Source organism: Bos grunniens, chromosome 14 (assembly GCF_055505025.1).
Source record: "Bos grunniens cultivar Pamir isolate PY7600 chromosome 14, Bosgru_T2T1.0, whole genome shotgun sequence".
Taxonomy (NCBI): Eukaryota; Metazoa; Chordata; class Mammalia; order Artiodactyla; family Bovidae; genus Bos; species Bos grunniens.
Genome location: NC_141178.1, coordinates 33,683,465 through 33,701,780, shown reverse-complemented (window position 1 = coordinate 33,701,780; position 18,316 = coordinate 33,683,465). Strand labels below are relative to the sequence as shown.

General features: G+C 36.4%; 1 protein-coding gene across 14 annotated transcripts in view; it reads left to right on the top strand.

The window, feature by feature from the left end:
- The window catches only part of TRPS1 (transcriptional repressor GATA binding 1), a 279,514-nt gene that overhangs the window by 7,228 nt on the left and 253,970 nt on the right, over positions 1 to 18,316 (top strand). The window contains exon 1 of one of the 14 annotated variants that reach the window (XM_086336329.1): positions 182 to 297. The exons of 12 other annotated variants lie outside the window; for them this stretch is intronic. The gene's annotated coding sequence lies outside the window, so the exon portion shown is untranslated. Of the gene's footprint in view, positions 1 to 181; positions 298 to 18,316 lie in introns of those variants that run through there. One more of the 14 variants, XM_086336321.1, reaches the window with a different exon arrangement.

Sequence of the window (18,316 nt, the reverse complement as noted above, 5' to 3'; positions counted from 1 at the left end):
GAAAAAAGGCAAAGGGAGGTATTTAGTGCTGCAGTCCTTTAATATCAGTAGTTTATTTACTGTTCAGTGCTGGGGAGGGGTTGGAGAGGCTTTGTGGAAGATGATACCAAAAAAAAAAAATACATCAATTGCGCATATGATCCCCTCCCCTTAAGCTTTACTTAAACAATATGTTTCGGTTTTTGCCTCAAACCATTCCGCACCACTTCTCCAACAATCCACCACTATCTTCGTTCCTGAGCAATTAAGGATGACACTTTCTGTTATATAATGAACTGCAGTATTGTTTGAACAAAGGTAACATTTTAATTTGTGTAATACTTTGGTTATTAGCAGTAGTATGTCTGTAATGTGAGAGGAAATCTAGCACTATGAATACTTGCAAATGCTTGAAGTATCAGGGTAAGTTTCAATTACTGCTGATATGTGCGCATGCTCTCGCAGGTATGTTTTATGTATGTAGTATATGTGAGCGGGTAATACTAAAATACACCTTGATGGTGGAATCCACTTTGCTAAACAATTAACTCTATACTTTAAACCATGAATCTTTTAAGGCATGACCTACTTTTTAAAGTCTTGAAGTTTGAAATGAGTGGAGTTTAAACATAATAAAGCCATCATGATCACAGTACTTATACCTACACTAAATTTACTAAAGAATTTAAGAAATGACACACACACAAAAATGCTTATACAAAAATGCCATCTTTTGGTGTATTTTAAGAAATAGTTCTGCAGATAATTTTTTTTTTAAGTCCTTAATTTCTATCGAGAGGAGCAGTTAAGTGACAGTGCTGTTCGTTTTATGCAATAGCACTTTATAGTTTACAATTCTGTCATCTTAAAACGTTATGTAGAAATAATATGGAACATGTAAAGACTTTGTACTATGATCCAATGCGTTTTTCCCTAGGGTGATGGATTCCGTGCGTCACCCAAATGTGATGCTATTTGCCAGGCTTGTAATACTGGTTTTGAGGGTTGCTGTATGTCCTATTTCATCAAGCAACACAATACAACAACTTCAGTATCTAGGTAATGGACACAGTCAAAATAAGTTCTGTAAAATGTTCTAAATACTTTTAAGTAAGTCAGAAGTTGACTTATATATTCACTTTATTTAACACAAATAAACAAATGACTCAGACTATCAGCTATTTAAGGCTTCTGTAATAGTATTAGAGAGAAATATACAAGGGCCCATACTTTATTTTCTGTGATTTTTCCCCTTTATTTGATAGAAGCATGGTTCTCTTATTTGCATTTATAATTGCTTTATCTGTTAATTATTTGTATTCATGATAGTGAGTAGTGTAGAATTATAAAGAATAATAAACATTTGTATTACATGTTGTGTCCCGAGCTTTAAAAAAAGCATTACTATTTTATTATTAAATTGACTATTATAGTAACCAAGAATGAACCAGTATAGGATGATAGATACACCACAAATGCTATTTAGACATTAAGTATATTTTTGCTGTAGAAAAAAAGAAACGAAAAAGATTTTTGTTTCAGAGTTTTTTTTCACTTGAATTTGGATAGAATTTATGAAAATTACAAATCAGCAAACATTTTTACTATAATGTATGTTTCTTGAGTAGATTCTACAGTATGGTTTTGAGTGAATCTTGTGAATCACTAGTTCTGTTTCTCTGTATAGAAGCATGTATTATATCTGAGATCAGATACATCTATAAATAGTGTAAATATAGACGGCAGAAGTTAGTTTGTGGAATCTAATTTCTCTATTACATGATACACTTCATGTGCAAAGGGACCAAGCATTACTAATCTACTTCAGCTTTTTTTTTCTCTAAGCTATGCACAAGGGCAGGCTATGATTTTGTGACTTCACGTTAACTTCGTGCGAGCGTACATGTTCACGCACATGCACATAGCTATATTCTCACTCGTACAGAATGTTTTTGCATTACAGGCACCGAATGGAATTTTAACATATTGCATATTTTTTGAAATGACTTTAGTCTTTGTAATATCCACTTTAATTACCTAATGCATCCCAACACCTATTTGAGGGTTTATTTAATTAAAATTTTGGTTCTGAACTGGGGGTAAGATTGGCAAGACAAATTAAAACAAACTTCTATATGTGACTTCTTTGTGATGTCAGTATTCACATATCCTTAGCTATGAAAGATGTAGAAATAAACATATTAGCCTGTTTTATCTCTCAATACTATAATACTAAGAATTTCTGAACATACAAAAGTTCCTAAAAGAGATTTTGGCATTTGTTTCTGCTTTACTTTGATAGCATGAAATATTTTTGAGAAGAGAATCTAGGTCGTTTTAATTTTTTAAAATACCATTCAACTGATGAAATTAAGACTGGTGATATTTATATATACACACACACACATATATAATTTCTTATCAGGGCTCATGTTATTAAATGTTCTCTATACATTTAAGTCTGATTATTGAATGATTAAAAGTTCTTTACCAGTTATTTATAGATGTACCCTTGAGACTGTTTAAAACTGTGTATTTTTCTATATTTAGCTGCTAAAATTTTGTTAATTAAATTATAAATTGAAAAACACAAATGATTATGTCTTATACTGTTTTTAACTTACTATTGGAAGTACAGTGTATTGTTTTTAAAAGATTATTGCAAATTTTACTCCTCAGTTTTGCAAACTTAGGTACACTTTAGAAGCTGACTTTAGGTATAAGTGGCCAGTGTAAGCAATCACACATTTAAGTAATTATGGGTTAATATGAAACCTCATTTTCTGTAATTTATAAGCAGATAATAAGGAGACGTTTCTCTTTTGCATTTAGAAAGAATTTGCTTTACATTCATTGGATGCAAGATGTAGTAAATTATGTTAAGAAACTCGATGTCATCTAAACCTCAATCACAATAAACTGTTTATTTTACCCTCTGTCCCATCAGTGTTTATTCTACTTTGAAATGTCCCGTTCTTAAAGACAATTTATGTTGTTGAAAGAGTGCCCTCATTATTTACATTTAATTTTTTCTTTGTACTTTGATAAGCTTTAAGTAAGAAAGCTGTCGCTCAAGATTTCAAACCAGTAGTAAAAATCATAAAGTACACATTTTATGTGTAAATGTTTGTGCATGATCTTGCATGTTCACTTTGTCAGACATTTAACTCTTTACCGTTCCGCATATTTGTGTACACCCCGACACACCTGTCTTGTACTTGTTACTCCTAGCATAGTTCAGTAAATCATCATTAACATTTACTTAGGTGGATACATGCTCATCTCACTGCCTGAATAATTCCACTGGCAATGATAAAAATTAAGAAGTGAGACCAACGATGATTAGAAATGGAAAACAGAGTGGTAGATACTGGTGTAAGCAGATGTCCCTTCTTTTTGTTTTTCCCATTTTCGGTTCCTATTTAGAACGATTTGTAAGTATGTATATCTGAACAGAAGGGGGACTTGGATACTGCACAAGACCGTTATAACATAAGGAACTGTTGCTGTGTATGGCTTTACTTATTTATATGTTTTTGACATGGAAAACTCTGACCCCGTTGCCTGTGGTACTTGGGAAAGTTAGATCGAGCCCACTGGGGTCCCACTCATCAGTTCCGGCTTTGAGTGACATAAAGCATCCTCCAGCTTCTGGTGTGCTACTGTGCTGGTTCCCTTCAGGAGTGGAGGCCCAGTAAGTTAATTTGGCATTTGAAAGAAGAACTAGAATTTTTTCCTTTTTGAAAATCCTCTGGATGGTTTTCAGAGGAGTAAGCAGAGATCACGGGCAGCGTGATGTTGTTCATCTCAGGTTGCTAAAGAAAATTATGCTGAGAGCAAGCATGCTTCCTCTGAATTTTTCTGCTATGGTTTATTACCATTTTTTTGTTTGTTTTTTTCCTCTTTGGGATCGAATATTCCAGGTTTTGGAGGAATAAAGATTTCTCCTTTCAGTGAAAAAAATGAGCCAATTCTAGGGTTTTTGCCTCCATTCTTTATAATATTTATATTTTGGGGAGGGAGCTGCATAAAAAAGAGAAGCTTATATGCTGCAAACTAATAATTTGATTTTCTTGTTTGCTCTTGAGCAGGCCTTTGCCATTCCATTTCTATGAGGAAATGCATCCAATGAAATTAAATAAAGTTTTGGTGTAATTTTTCAACAATTGTAAGCACCAACTGTGACATATTTCTGGCAAAAAAAAAAAAAAAATAAGGCAAGTTTAGTTACTCAGTGCTTCCACCCAACTCTGTATTCCAAGTTTATAAATATGAATTTGATCGTTTGATCATGGATGATGCTTGAAATGAATGTATCTTGATTCAGGGAAGAGAGTACTTAAATTATGCTCACCATCAATATGCTTTAGATTTGCAAGAAATAGAATGCCAAGCATCATGCTTTCAGCCCTTTGAAATCTTTAGTAGAGTTTTACTTGCTTATGGTAGCTTATATTCAATAACATCATGCATAGACTGTTTAACGTATTTGTGCCTTGAGCTGTAGTGAAGTTCAATGAATGACTGTATTTCCATCAGAGTTTGGGGGTAATGAAGTGTTAGTAGCCATCTACTAAAAATGGTTCTGAGATTTGGAATTTGTAACTGATTTTTAGGAACCATGGCACAAATATAATAATAGGTAGAAATATTCAGTGATCACCTTTTATCAAGTTAGTCTGTCTTTCATGTCTAGGAAAATAAAGCAGTAAATATTCGCTTTCTGTATGTTTTGTCTCCAAGCAGAGGAAACTGACAGTTTTATGTTTTAAGTGCTGAAAGTTGTTCTTGGCTATGCAGCCCCTGAGTTAATCACTGAGATGTTAACTTGATTTTTTTTGTCTTCAAAAAGTTTTCAAATTTTAAAACAAAATATGCTTCCATTATTTGCAAATTGACATCCTGCATTCTGGATTGGTTTTTAGAGAAATATTTTCCAAATTCTCTTGGATTGCTTGTAAGTTTGAAATATTGAGTTTTGTTTTTTTAAGCCTTTCAGAAAGGAGAGGAAATACTTTATCTTTTTAGAGTTTTCTACTTATAGAACCCTTTTTATCTCCCATAAAGTGCAAATTAATTTTGCATTCATTTTTTATTCTTGTATGTGTGTGTTATCTTTTCAGAAACTCATTTTGAGGGTATCAGAAATTGAGCTTCCCTGCCATACCTCCTGTGATAAGATATTTTGGTCATTTCTAAGGAGTCGCTATGTAGAAATCCTTTCTCATGTCATTTGCATGCAGTTATTTTTACTTCAAACAGGAGTGGTATCCGAAAATCATGTATTTATTCTTTGAGGTTAGTTGCCAAAATTATGAACTGTGTAAAATTTAGTTGTTTCTCAGTTATATCATTAGGCAATTTGTATTAAAAATTTTGGTTGAAGGAGAAAGAAAAAAAATATTTAAACAACTTTGAAATAGCGTAAAGAGTCCTACAGAATTTTCCAAAATTCCTAAGAAAATGTGAAATATTTTCAAATGCACAGGTTTAAAATTCAACTGTGTATACAGTGAAGACTTTAACCTGATATATTTTACTGTAAAAATGTTTTAGTATAAAGAGAAATGTCTCTGATGTTGCCTGTATTTTATTTATTTATTTATTTTTGCAGACTGCTTTGCTTAAAATGATTGGCATCCTTAAATTATAGTTTTGTGTAAACGAAATAAGGCTGCTACCCTAAAGAAGCAGCGACTTTGCACATTCATCTTAAAGACTATTTTGAAATACTTTCATTTGGAGCAAGTGCATCAAGCCCTAAGAAATAGATACCGAATTGCAAACTAGTAACCAGAACACATCACCCGACTATTCCCTGAATGTGAAATTGACTCTCAGAAAGTACATTATTTCCATCCGGTCCCGTGTGTATTAACAGTATTTTGGTGTCTCCACTGGTAGAAATGTGGGCGTTTCAACTAACCACCTCCTTGTTTTGGTTCCCGTGATGTCAGGCGAACGTTTTTCCAAAACTTTTGGTCTGGTGTAATCAAAACCTGTTGTGAAATTAGGCTAATATGATGATTTCAGATCATGTTTAGTGTTATTTTGAAAAGATACTTAAAAAAAGATTACCTGTTTGGAATATGGTGAAAGATCCTGGACAGTGATTTTAGATTTAATTCAAAGCCTCGAGCTGTAGATCAAGAAGGACAAAATTCCACTATACTTCTTTTCCTAATGTAGGAGAAAACGGGGCCTTTTTGCATAAACACTTTTGTAGAAATAGCTGGTCAACTTTATGTTGACAAAAGGTGATTGTATAATATTGGAGCAAACTATGTGAGCCCGACAGTATGTGTGCATTTTAGTTTATTATGTTCCATCAATAAAACCATGTACACAAGGAAACTAAGGGGAGAATAAATTTCATCTCCTATCTGAGGTTAGATGTAGAGTGAAGTGCTTAGTCGGAGAATTTTCTTAGGTCGGTGCCCCTGTCTCCTTGACTGGTGAATACATTTCATCGTGTGCATGAGTGTATGATGTTGCATACATGTGCACTGGTGGATCTACTCTTGAGAATCTTTTAATATTTTTTTTGTTGAGGAAAAGTAGACCCTGGCCAATGAAACATTTCTTTCTTCAATGGCTGGATTTACCTTGAATGGTCTGTCTTATATCTGATGCTCAAGTTTAAATTTTGTTTCTTTGTTTTTCTTTAATTCAGGTGTTGGTCAAAGTGACCATTTGGTTCTGTTTTGAGTGATAGAAGGGACATGAGATCTATCCATTCTAATAGACTCATTTTATAATTGAGAAATCTGACAATCAAGTGGATTTTCCATGGTTACATGGCTAGTTAAATAAAAGACTAAACTAGAATTGGCATCTGATCACCATCCTGATTTATACCTAGCACACTAGACAATTTTGATATTTGTGGAGGAAATCTGCCTAATATTTGCTATGCATTCATCTTTATTTTTCCTTTTGTGATGGTGGGAGAATAGAATATCACATTAATGTGCATTGGGAAATTGATGATCATATAATAAATCAGTTAGTATATTCCATATTGACGCTTCCTTGATGGCTCAGTGATAAAGAATCCACCTTCTAGTGAAGGAGACACGGATTTGATCACTGGGTCTGCAAGATCCCCTGGAGAAGGAAGTGGTAACCCCCTCCAGTATTCTTGCCTGGGATATTCCATGGATAGAGGAACCTGGTGTAGACCATGGGAGTTGCAGAGGAGTCGGACATGACAGTGACTAAATGACAGCGACGTATTCTATATTATTTCTGTGTTAATATCTGTGAAGATATGAGAATCAAATATTTAGTCTAGAAATTACTGTGAAAGGTTAAAATGTTACAGCAGAAAATCTAGGCTTGATGTTTCTTTCAAACACCTGACAAGAGATGTCTCTTTGTGTTCATGTATAAAAAACTCAGTTGGTACTGAAGAATTGGTTATGAATTAATCATTAACAAGACCGTACTTTGTATTATTGTTCTCCCCTTAAAATACCTCCAACGTTTATCTATTTTGAGACTATTTTTTAAAAAAGCAACCCATTGGAATTAAGGATTTTTTTTTATCTTCTAAGAAACTGGGAGACTGGACATTTCTTTATTTGTAACACCCACAAGCCCCTTGGCAGGTTGAAAACTACAGAAACATCTGTGAGATTAGGCCTGAAATGTGCAATTAGTTATTAAAATGTGGTTGAGAAGCCATTTGTGGCATTTTACATAATCTCCTCAGCATTTATAAAAACAAATTAACAAAAGAATAATGAAAGAATCTCATTTATTTTAAATGCTTTTCTTATTAATCCTGTCTTTTGAATGATAAATTTCAGCCTACATGTAGGGAAAGTGAAATATTTTAAAATATAAATTTAATTTATATTTTTAGGCATTTTTTTAACATTCCATTTTAATCTATGACCCCACTCAATATGGATGCAGTTAACATTTGTTTACTGATTATGGTTAAGCTAATTTTAATCATTTAATCTGTTGCATTGGAAAAAAAACAAGAAAAAAATGTCTTTTTTAGACATCTGAGGTATTTTATGTAATTCCTTGTTTCTTTTTATCTTTCAATTTTAATAGTTACATTTATAATTTAAAGTCTTAATGCAACTCCCTCATGAGTGAAATTCGTGACTTATACTTCCCTCCATGACATCATTTCCATTTCTGTTTTAAAGAATTGTGACTGCTTTGCAGACAAGTATTGGACCCAACACATTCCCAGACTCTTTCAGAGTGGCTTCAGAAGGCAGAAAAACTTCTGTCTGCCCCTGGAAGTGGGCTGGTTTGGTCCAGGGTCTGTATTTGTACCTGAGTGTTGAGCTGCAATGTGAAGATACCTGTTGGTCTCGCTTTTGTTTGTCTGGATTTTCCTTCATTTGTTTCTTAGCCAGAGGGCAGATTTTTTTTTCCCCTTAAAATATCATTATTTTGTTTCTTTAATGTTTCATTCAGGTGAAAATCCTGTATAAATGGCTGTGCACAGTTATTCCTTTAAAAGGGTATAGTTTGCTTATGGAAAATTATATCAATCAGTTAGAAATAATTAAGTCAGAGAGTAATGGAATGATCTTTTAACATTAAAAAGCAATTTTTCTAAAATGGATTAAGGAGCCATTTAAACTATTACACTGATCATCCTACATGAAATCTCTTTTTTGGTATAGTGAGCATACAATACAGAGAAAGGCTGAAAACTTCCATTATTATTATATAAATATCTAGGATTTTCTCCTTCTCCTTTTCCTCTGGCTATTATCTCTTTATATAATTTTTTTGGGGGGGGCCTGACTGTTAAATATCCAGTGTATATCTAATCAAACCATAGGAAATGCTATCAGCACCTATCTTGCCCTAGCCTTTCTTAATGATTTTCTTGATGTTATTTTTGGAATTTATTTTTCTACTTGATTCTCTCCCTATATTCCAAGTATCTATTTTTCTCCTTTGACTTTAGGAGATTGGAACTTTATCCCTGTGCTCTTGGCATTGCTGATCAAAATAAATTTAAAGTGGCTCTTACTCTGAGATTTGTTTATCAGAAAGTACTTTTTTGTTGGCTTTTAAAACATATCAAATCCAGATAAGATTTAAATAAGATGAGTTTTTTTATTTCATTCTTTTCTTTCCACTTATTAAGGGATTTGCTTTCCTGATAAAACAGTATACAATTAATTTTATTTGATTCTCCCTGAATCAAAACTATTCTCCCTGAATATATTCAGCTTCCTTTTGGTAAATGCCTTCTCAAACAATGTTAAAACATTTTTATGCTTGTTCTCATAGCACATATTGTGAGCAAAAAGTATTCTGGATGTTTTATAGAAGGTTGTTACATGGCATTTATCTTGTGCTCATTTGGATTATAATCCAACTGCAGTTGTTTAGAGTGTTCTTGAAATCTCAGAAAAATTCACTTGCAATTGTGTAGCTAATATATGGTTACTGAAGCTGAGAGATAGGTTATGGTTTAAGCAGTGGATTGATTTTAGGGAAAAGTTGGCAAATGATATAGTTCCCTTGACAGTTTTGGGAAAAAACAAGGTAAAATGAAACAAAAGGCTACTTTTCATTTATTTCCAGATGGATTTCATCTTGTACTTGGCATGGCACAAAGTCAAAATGTTGCTCTTTGAGATTTATTAATTAGAATGTTTCTTAGCCAGATATGGAATCCAGTTTCCCTTTTTCAGATAAAGGTAAACCTACTCAGATGTAAAAATAACTTTCGAGTGGGGCAAATATCGAGAGCCTAAATCTGAGGCTTTTTTCATGTACATCTCCATTTCTTAACTAAGTGAACTCTGCCACGATGACTCCGTTGGTGGACACCGCTGTATTGAGGACGCCAGTGGCCTTGTGGCAGCCAGGCCCAGTGGTCTTTCCATCTGACTGCGTGTTTTAAATGAATCGGATACTGCCAGCCATTCTCTTGAGTTCCCTCTTGGCTTGGCTCAAGGGGCCCTGCATCCCTGCCTTGTTCTAGTCTGCCCTTGGCTTTCCTCTTAGGTGCTGCAATTTTCCTTGAGGATTGTATGCTTGCACCTTTTGATCTGAATGAAATCGCTCCAGTTCATCTCTAGAACTGCGTTGGTTTCTGAGTACAATATTATTGTTGTTGTTTAGTTGCTCAGTCGTTTCTGACTCTTTGTGACCCTATGGACTGCAGCCCGCCAGGCTCTTCTGTCTGTGGAATTTCCCAGGCAAGAATACTGCAGCATGTTGCCATTTCCTTATCGGGGGATCTTCCCGACCCAGGGATTGAAGCTGTGTCTCCTGCACTGGCGGACGGATTCTTTACCTGAGCCACATTGCCGGCCTTCAAGTGCATGGTCCTTGTTTATGCATCTGTTTGTCATCCTTAGGTTGGTATGTGGGACCCTAAACTCTGCTCCCGGTTTACCAGTTCCATCTTTACAGTACCGTGTGTTCTATCCTTAAAGTAGTATTGAGTTCCAGAACTTTCCCCAACCAACCTTCCTTCATGCTCTCCCCTCTCTGAAATGCCTTTGTTTCATCCAGTCTTACTTATAGGAATTCTACTTATTCTTCACATGATAACTTCTGTATTTCTTTTTCCTGAAGCCTTTCCATTTCTACTCACTGAGATTTAAACACCCTGACCCTGGGCTTTCACTTATTTATGGCCTTAGTAGAGACCATACCAGAATCCACTTGGCCATTTCAAGTGTGAGGAGAGTAAAAGCGCATCCAGCTCATTTCTATTCTTTTTACAGTGTCTTGGATACAGTGGTTTCTCAAAAGTGTTGCATTAAATTGGCACTTAGGAGGAGAATACTTTGGCCAGAAGAGCATAAGACGTTTAGATGTTGAGAAAATTGTGAAATTGGGTTGTCAGGTTTCAGAGAGGAGGAGGATTATCTGATGTTGCATAATTAATAAACATATTTGAAGTCTACCCTAATGTATTGTTCTTAAAATGTCATATGACTGGTTACAACTTATGTTGTATTTTGCAGTGTGCTTTCAAGTTCTGCCTTTTGCTGATTAATGTCCTTGAACCAAGTGTGACGGCGTCAGTGAAGCTGAGATGAAGGGAGGCCCACATACATTTTGCGAACTATAGAAAAATGTAAAACCAGACCACCTTGTTGTGCTTTATTGACATTGCAGTTGAAGTACTATGAAGTAGTCAAAGATGCAAAGTGATAAATGATGTGCCCATAATGCATATATGTTTAACTAGAAAAATGGTATGCTGCTGCTGCTGCTAAGTCACTTCAGTCATGTCTGACTCTGTGTGACCCCATAGATGGCAGCCCACCAGACTCCCCCGTCCCTGGGACTAAATGGTATAGATGACCTTATTTGCAAAGCAGAAATAGAGACACAGACATAGAGAACAAATATATGGATGCCAAGGGGGAAAGGGTTGCTGTGGGAGGAATTGGGAGATTGGGATTGATACATATGTTACACTGTTGATACTATGTATAAAATAGATAATTGAAGGGAACTACTTTATAGCACAGGGAACTTCACTTAGTGCTCTGGGGTGTCCTAAATGGGAGGAAAATCCAAAAGGGAGGGGATATATGTTTATGGATGGCTGATTCATTTTGCTGTGCAGTAGAAGCTAACACAACATTGTAGAGCAACTATACTCCCCAAAATTTAATTAAACAATGATAAAAGAAGAAATGAAAAATGTATATAAGGGGGAAAAAACCAATGTGAGAGATAACATTAGGCTCCGAGGTCGTGAGTCAGAAATATGTAGTTTTAACTTCTATATGTTGAATATTTGTCTGCCCAAATGTTATGTTCTGATGTTTGTGGTTTATGTACTGGCTTCATGGTGAAAGTTACCTGTAAGTGGTTGATGTTTGGATGTTAAGGGAGCAAGAATGATTTAAACTTTAGGAAGGTCTAACAAGGATATTGATGAATAGGGTTTGTCAGGAGCTGAGCAGAGCCATAAGTAATGCTGCCTGGGGCAGCTCAGGTTTATGGCAGTGAGAGGATATTAGACCCTTCTTTGCTCTTTTTCATATCCATGCCTCCTTGAGAGATGGCCAGTAAAGTGGTAACTGAATAATAGCTGCTGAGATGTTTCTTGTGTTGAAACAAGAATGTCTGAGACTTCTTTGAATGCTTCATTTTTACTAATCACTTTAACTTCACTTAAAAGCCAAGGAACAATTTTTAAAGCTTTTTTCTTTCTTTTTTTTTTTTTTTAAGACCATATCCTTGGCCTTCTCTCTGTAGTTTTTTTTTTTTTTTTTTTTTTAAACTAGAAAACTTTCTTTTATCTGGAAATTGGGAAGTCCCTTTGATTTCATATGTGAATTTGTTAAGCACTTAAATATTACTTTAAACAATTCTGGGAAATTATTAAGGCTTGCTATTATTGTGTATTCCTAATTCTGAATGGACCCAGAACCATGAAGGAGAAATCAGGGAGAGGATCTATGTAATGAATTTCTTTACTTCTAGGACAGCTCATTACTTGTAGGACTGATATATGTCTATTTCTTCCTTTATAACAAAACATGCCGAAGCTCCCTAGAGACCTTAGCTAATTGCATCTTTCAAACATAGTTTTCTGATGTCACCTTGTGTTTATCAGCAACTTTAAAAATCTTTTGAAGGAGATAGTTGGAGTTTATCTGTGTGAAATTTACAATAGTTAAGTGACAGGGGAGAGCATTTCCTAACTAGAAAGAGTACATTCTAGTTAATGAGTAGGGATCTTTAAATCTTCTGTACTTTTCCACAACTGAAGGGGTGCATATTTTTGGTTGGAAGTGAGTAGGCGAAATTTAGTCCTGCTGTTCTGGTAGTCTTGATGGCTTAGAAATCTCTTTATTGTAGTTTCATAATCCCTGACATGACTGTCCAGCTCTCGTGTCTGCTAAATACAGAAATAGAGGAAGGAAATGTATGTTTTGGCTCCTTTAAAATGGAGCTTATCAGACTCTATGTAGGAGGAGTAGACTTTGTTGAAGATGCGTCTATTTGCCAGCTGGTTAGCATGTGCACGGGGCGAGTTTCCTGTCTGCTAAAGCTGTGTGCTGCCCTTCAGTGATGGGAAGGAGCACATTATTAAATGGGTCGTAGTGTTTTCACTTGTGAAAATCAGGGTGCAGAGGGCATGCAAACTTTGCCCAGAGGCTGGCCACAGTTTGCATAGAAATGAGCAACCTGGAGCCACAACTGATGTGGTAGATGCCTGGTGAGCACTGATCACTAAAAAAATAAATGAGAGCCACTCCCGGCCAGAGGTGAGCTAACTTTTGCCTGGGAAAGGCTGCATCCTAAGAGATTAGTGTTCCATGAGGGGCCACCTGCAAATGATGATAATGGTTCACAGTTGTGGAGCACTCCCTTGTCTCCACTTGAGACAGGAACTGCTGTCATCCCCGTTTCCCAGGGAAATTTAATCAGTTGCGTAGCCCACAAACAAGGAGCAGTCGAGTATCAGGATTTGAACCCAGGCAGTCTGGCTAAAGCACTCAGGCTTGGTCAGTTCTACTTTATTTCTCATCGAGGGGGAGAAAGGGATTTGAGAAACCCTAGGTGACTGTCCTCTTAAAACCGTTCCATTCGGCTTTCTTCTTAAGCTCTAATCTACCTTTATTCATTGTTGGAGAGATAAAACCATTGCCTGTATACATAAGACATTTTAAGTCTAGCTTTCGTCATAATTCATGTTCAGCTTGTATTTTTTCTATAGCGAGACTGTAATCTCCTGTTAAAAAAGTCTATATTAGTCTAAGTGACTGCCTCTTCTTGGCTCCATTACAGTAAAAAGGCTGTGATCAGCAAACTCTTGTAAGGGGAAGTTGTTGAATGACATGGGGCTGCAGTGCTGTCCTGGTAATCCTCTGGGCTTTGTGTTTCTTAAATTATTTGCACTCCTGGGTAACTGCCCCAGCTCCAAATGGGGTCTTGACAGCCTGGCTTTCTGACTCAGCTTCTGTTTGTTAAAAACACAGGAAAATCAAAGGTTGGAATGGGTGGGACATACAGATAAACAAACAAGACCTTTTGTCATCTAAATATTAGCTGATTTGTCTCTGTTGGATTAATAATAATAAAAAAGGAATTTCTATTTTATGAATGAACTTTAAAGCCCCAGTGTGTTTTGGTGGTTAGTAACGGTCCCAGAACTAAAAGCCAAGAGTAAAATTGCCTTTTCATTTTGAAGGAGAACTAAAAAATCCGAACCGCAGGTCAGTCACAGGACCAGGATTCCATTTTCTTGTTAAGGGCTTCTCAGAAAGCGCCAGCGTTGTTGTTGGTTGTCTGGGAAGGAGGCGGCTTGCTTTCGGGGGCCCTTGCCTTTGAAGCTGCAGCGACCGACCCGAGCTTTGTGTGTGAATCGGTGGCGCTCGCTGTCGCCTGCGCCCGGGGGCCGCGGCAGCCACGCGTGCTCCGCACCGGGCTGGGGGCGTGCTGTCGCAGGAAGTCCTGCGGAAGCTGCCGCGCTCGCCGCCTGGCTTTCTCGGCCCCCCGCCGGGTGCGCCGAGCTCCCCGCCCCGGTACCCGCGTCCCGCCGGGCCCGGCCCGGCCTCCCGTCCCTCCGCCTGTCTGCATCGCCCGCCTCTCTGCCCTTCTCCCCACTTCCCAGCGGTTTCCTCTCTCCACTAACTCTCTTTCTCTCTTCTTGGCTTCTCCCCTGCTTCCTCTTCGGCTTGTCCTTGTTAAATCTAACGCTCATATTTTATTTCCTTCTGCCTGTCCAATTCCAGGATGGGTTTTCAAACCCGCACTCCCGTTTAAATCTTCTGACTCACCTGTAGTCTGGGTGCCGGTGCAATTAACACGGAGAGACAGTCGCCAGTAATGAGAACTGAAGTTCTCGTTTTTTCATGAATTAAAAAAAAAAGTTTTATGAGCCTTTCAGTGTTACACACTTTCTCATACTGAGTTTTCAGGGAGCTGCTTAAACCTGTTTCTGATATTTTGAAGTATGTGTACTTAAACACAAAACCTTCTTCAGTAGACAGAGGAGTAGGATCTCCTGTAGTCTCAATCAGAAAGCTTTGAGTAAAAACGGAGAAGGAAGTGGCAACCCATTCCTGTATTCTTGCCTGGAAAAGTCCATGGACAGAGGAGCCTGGCGGGCTGCAGCCCATGGGGTTACATGACTGAGCACGCGTGTACGAGGGTGGAGGGAGATGGGTTGGTAGCAATAAACTGGTAGAATTTAAAAAAAAAGAAGAAAGCTGTAAAATAAAAATAAGAAATAAATAAACATAAGAAAGTTATATGCACGAGATCACAATTTCGATCATAATATAGTAGTCTTCATAAGCACGTGAAGCCCTTCTGGAGTGCCTGAGGCTTCTAATTTTGTTTCTGGTGTTCTGGGAATTGAGACCTTCATTTTTTTCTTAAATTACAAATTTGGAGACAGTTGATGAACATGGATCCCTATCAAGTTTTATCCCTCTGTACATTATCAAGTTTATTTTTAAATTAATTCTTTTTAGGGTCATGCTTTTTATATCCTCTCAGTTAACTTCCTTTTCTGGAAGCCCATATTATTAAGGCCATATCATGAAACATCAGTACTTTTAGTAGACCTTAAATTCCCTACTACTACAAGAGATATTTAGTAAAGATGGAGCTTTATTGATTCATATAATTTATATCCATTTGCTTCCTTTTTGCCTTGATAACTCCAGTATGCCTGATGTAAAGAAAATAGTTGATATGTGACTGAATCTGAGGGGACATTTTAACTTCTAGATGATAGGATTTATATGTTGAAGCCTTGGTTAAAATTAAAAAAAAAAAAAAAAAGAAGCTTAGATCCTCCTTTTTAACTTGTAACAGATTAATTTCTAGTTTTGAGTTCCATTTCCCTGGTGGCTCAGTGATAAAGAATCCTTTGCAGGAGACTCAAGAGACACGGGTTCAGTCCCTGAGTCAGGAAGATCCCCTGGAGGAGGAAATGGCAACCCACTCCAGTATTACTGCCTGGGAAATCCCATGGACAGAGGAGCCTGGCAGGCTACAGTCCAGCAGGTTGCAAAGAGTTGGACGTGACTGAGCACAGACTAAGGCTGACACTGAGTTCCATAGGGAGAGTATATAAAATGATATTGTAAGTTGATTTCATAAGACAGTATGGAACTCAAGAGGATTGGTTGAAAAAAAAGCTGACCCATTAAGTATGTGAAATGATTTAATATAACAAATCTTTTAAAATGTTGCAAAAAAAAATGATAGTCTTATGATAAACGTCAACACATACTAAACCAATTATTAGTAGGTGCTGTTCTGTCCTCAACATTCTAAACTAAATAATTACCCTATGAAAACAAAGTACTGAAGTTACAGCACCAGGAACACTGGTTCTCATATACAAATAATAAAGACTGAGTCTGCCGCCAGATGGGCTGTAGCCCGCCAGGCTACTTCGTCCATGGTGGGACTTTCCAGGTAAGAATACTGGAGTGGGTTTCCATGCCCTCCCTCAGGGTATCTTTCTGATCCAGGGATGGAACACACTTCTGCGTCTCCTGCTTTGTAAGCAGATTCTTTACCGCTGAGCTGCCAGTGAAGGCCTGAGTCTACCTGCATTTTACTTATTGTTGGGACCCCCACTCTGGAGTTTAGGAAACATTTATTACTTCAGTGGTCATAAATGTGCATCACAATATTTTTTTTAAACCTTTTTGGTTCTGTTTTTTTCTTTTTTCAATTATCTGAAGACTTTGGCCTATTTTCAAGCTTATTTGTTCACCAGCTAGGTAGAACACGAATTAAAATGAAGAGGTTTCTGCCATCTCAGGGACATGTGATTGTGTAGATGAGGTTAACGTCCAGCTGTGTTTAGAATATACATAGGTTGTAGCTGTGTTTTCCTATCCATGGGAGTAGCTTTGATGGAATAAAAGCAGATTAGAGTCTCTAAGATCTCTAGTTTACAGCCTCCGCATCTATAGGCTGTGAGTTATATTACTTGGGCTCAGGTTGTAGGGCAAGGCAAAGAGTCAACTTAAATAATATATGTAGAACAGTTTAGGTGAATGCCAAAAGCCTGTGTGACTATCTATTATTATAATAGTAATTATAATCATTGTTCTGTTTGTAATCCTTATAGTTTTCATATATCATTAACTATGGGAGTACTCACTAAACTGTTAAAAAATGGTATTCCTAAGGCCTTGTTTTAACTTTTAACTTAAAGAATTATATTTAGGATATATACAGACTGGAATTCTAGCTGTCAGGTATTATAGGAAAGAAGGGAATCAGTTTATTCCAAAAGACTAGCTGGTAGTGTTCCCTTGGAAAAATATATGCCTTAATTCATCAGTTCTTATGTTTGAATTTTCTGTTGTATAAATTTTCGTATTTGAGGTCACTCTGAGTTGTAAAAGTTGTTGTAAAGAAATGTTTTGGGGTTATTTTTTCACATTGTCCCATCTGTGCCTTGTTCTTTGGGTCATTCATGAACTATGCCCTCATTATTATTTTAAATTGCATTTGTACTGGTACTTAAATTTCATACAGGACTTTTCTTTTTTTAATACATGACTTTTTTGAAAGCCAGAGATTTCCTCTCATAGCTTACTTTTCGTATCAATTTTATGACATTTCTTCCTCTTCTCCAAAATGAGTCTCACAGAATTCCCCTTCAGAATTAATCACTGTCTTACTTGTCAGTAGGTTGTGGTGACTTGGTTAGAATGATCAGACCCTTTCCAGAGGAGTAGTTTCTCACAGATAATATTTTGTGATTCTCTCTGGACATTTCAGAATTTACCTTTTTTATTTTTCCATACATGGGATAAGTGCTACATGATCATGTACATTTTGTGAATAAAAATGATTTGTTGCTACTGAGGTCACCCATTTTTTCCACAGGAGAATAATAGATAGTCATATGATTTCATAGCCACTGTAGGTTATAGTCTATGGTATAGTGGTTCTGAGGCATCATTTACAATCATGTGTCCTAAGTTTTCAAACGAAGTGTGTGTGTGTGTTCTCTTTTATTTTCTCAAGAAGTAATCCTGATTTTACCATCAGAGATAAAGACCTTACTTATTTATAAAATGTCTTTTAAAAATAACAAAATGATTAAAATTAATAAAGTTTTTTTTTTTTTTAAGGTTAGAAGCCCAAAGAATTGTCTTAATAGTAACACATAAGATATCAGAGTTTCTAGGGGAAATTACAGTGAACCATTGGAACTGTTTTTCATTTGATAGAAAAGAGAGCCCTACTGAACACTAATCCTAATTTTTCATTGGCAAGTGCCGCTGTCAAATTATATTTGGAGTAAAAAATTCACAAGTTCTGACTAGGGACTTGCAGACTGTATTGATGAGATGACTCGGATTTCTCTTTTTGGTATGCAAATTTTCAG